This window comes from Panthera onca, chromosome D2 (genome assembly GCF_046562875.1).
Source record: "Panthera onca isolate mPanOnc1 chromosome D2, mPanOnc1 haplotype 2, whole genome shotgun sequence".
NCBI classification, from domain to species: Eukaryota; Metazoa; Chordata; class Mammalia; order Carnivora; family Felidae; genus Panthera; species Panthera onca.
The window spans coordinates 67,851,275-67,853,753 of record NC_138349.1 but is presented as its reverse complement, the minus strand read 5'-3'; the positions used below and the strand labels follow the sequence as shown (position 1 = coordinate 67,853,753).

The following is a 2,479-nucleotide window of genomic DNA, read 5'->3' as shown; positions in this document are numbered from 1 at the left end:
TTTCTTTATGGTAAAAGACTCTTTCCATTTGATTTTAAGCGGCATAATTTCTTCTCACAGATTACTTCCAGATATTTTTTAAGAAGCAGGATGACCCAGAGGTACCTGGGTAGCTCAGTTGGTTAAGCGTCAGACTCACAACTCACGAGTTTGAGGCCCACATTGGGCTCTCTGTTGTCCACGTGGAGCCTGCTTTGGATTCTCTGTCCCCCTTTCTCTCTGCCCCTCCTTTGCTCATTCTCTCTATATCACTCTCTCTCTCCCTCTCAAAACTAAACATTAAAAAAAAATTTAAGTTTTTTTAATGCCTCACCCAACTTTATGTGAGAAAAAGAAACTCTTCTTTCTTTAATGGCCTGACTAATGGGAGAACAGATGGAAATAAAAAAGGGAAGTACCACTGGCCAATACTCTGAAAGTGACTGGTTGGGTACCTATGACCCAGAAAGGATCACAAAAGAGACTGATATGATTCATTGTCATCATAACTAAAAGTAATAATAATGACAGCATTTGTATTCATGCAGGGTCTCCTTTCAAATTCATGATTCACCTACAAGACCTCAATTCTCATGCCACCTCCTATCAAAGCAGAGAATGAGGGCAACAAGGAGGTGATGGTCTTTGAGAGCTGTTTGTCAGAGTTCACTCAGTCAGTTCCTGGAAGGTGAGTTCAGTGTTTGGAGGCAGGGTCACTGGCTGGCTTAGCAACTTATCCACTATGCTGATTTTAGCATCTTGCTTCTCATTGTCCTCATAGGGAGTCCAGGACAGGTCATGCTGTAGCTTATAGGTACCAAGAAAGTCATGTGGACAATTTGTCCCTTATCCCTTTAGATAATAATAATAAATAGAAAATAGATATAAATAGGGGCGACTCGGTGGCTCAGTTAAGCCTCCAACTTTGGCTCAGGTGATGATCTCGCAGTTCATAAGTTTGAGCCCTGCTTCAGGCTCTGTGCTGACAGCTCAGAGCCTGAAGCCTGCTTCATATTCTGTGTCTCCCTCTCTGCCTCTCCCCCACTCATGCTCTGTCTCTCTCTCTCTCAAAAAATATATAGAAACACTTTTTAAAAAAGAGATATAAATATAAATTTATATTTATATAAATAAGAATATATATTTATATATGTTTATGTTTATATAAAATATATATAAATAGAAAAATACTGCTGACTTCTCTCTAATTTATAAAGGTAGTAAATGTTGCCAGATTTTTTTCCCCTCTATATCACGAGCTACATGGTGCAAGTCAGCATCTGTTCAAGCATCTTCCAATACCTTCCTGGTTTATTCTTTTTTTTCAATTTCTTTTAATGTTTATTCATTTTCTGAGAGAGAAAGAGACAGATTGTGAGCAGGGGAAGGGCAGAGATAGATGGATACACAGAATCTGAAGCAGACTCCAGGTTCTGAGCTGTCAGTACAGGGCCCAAGGTGGGGTCTAACTCACCAACCGTGAGATCATGACCTGAGTGGTAGTCAGTTGCTAAACCGACTGAGCCACCCGGGCGCCCCTGTTTATTCTTGTCAATATTGGATTTGCTCAGCTATGACCATCAGCTTGTCGGTGTCATTTGCTTGGATGAATTCATCAGCCTTCTGCACATGGTCTGCTAGTGCTAGGATGTAAAAGGGGTCTCTGGCCCGTGGGTGTAGTGGGGGCTCACTAAGGCCAGGCCACTGGGGTTGGTGTGAGCTCCACCAGTGCCCCTGTCACCTGCTGAACTCTTTGTTTTGGGGGACTCCCTCCATCAGCCCCAGCATTGCAGCATCCTCCATTATAACACATGATCCTCCTGATCACTCCAGCAGCACGAGGCAGAAGACCATCAAGCCTAATTTCTTTATTCAGAAATATAGTCTCCAACCTTCAAGGCAAAATCTTAAGATTCTGTTAAACACTGAAAAACTCAGAAGATCTATTGAAATCTATGATTCATGATAGATAGAAGAAACCAGGAAAATAACAAATGGGGAGAAAAGTTAAAGCCAGGAGAGGGAGAATTTTGACACAAGACAAAAAGCTGTTACTCTTCAGGGACCACTATTAGGATCCAAGATCATTGAAATCACCTCAGAATTCATCATTTCAACACAGCAACTGAACAGGTTAAATACCACTTTCGGTTATAACTTTCTCTCCATTCTCCCCCCACCCCATTCAAAGAAATGTATATACATGACTAAAATTTACAATTGTTCAGAAATATACATAAAAGGGAGAAGAATATAGGAAGAGGCATCACTATTTCTTTTTTTTCTTTTTCTTTTTTTTTTTACATTTATTTATTTTTGAGAGACAGAGAGAGCGTGAACAGGGGAGGGGTATGGAGAGAGGGAGACACAGAATCAGAAGCAGGCTCCAGGTTCTGAGCTGTCAGCACAGAGTCCAACACGGGGATCGAACCCACGAACCGTGAGATCATGACCTGAGCCAAAGTCAGACGCTTAACCGACTGAGCCACCCAGGTACCCC

The 2,479-nt window shown here is 41.6% G+C and overlaps 1 pseudogene; it reads right to left on the bottom strand.

Moving 5' to 3' along the window:
• Positions 1 to 536: 536 nt before the first annotated feature.
• LOC132684677 (uncharacterized protein C1orf50-like) lies at positions 537 to 1,793 on the bottom strand (annotated as a pseudogene).
• Between the last annotated feature and the right edge of the window lie 686 nt (positions 1,794 to 2,479).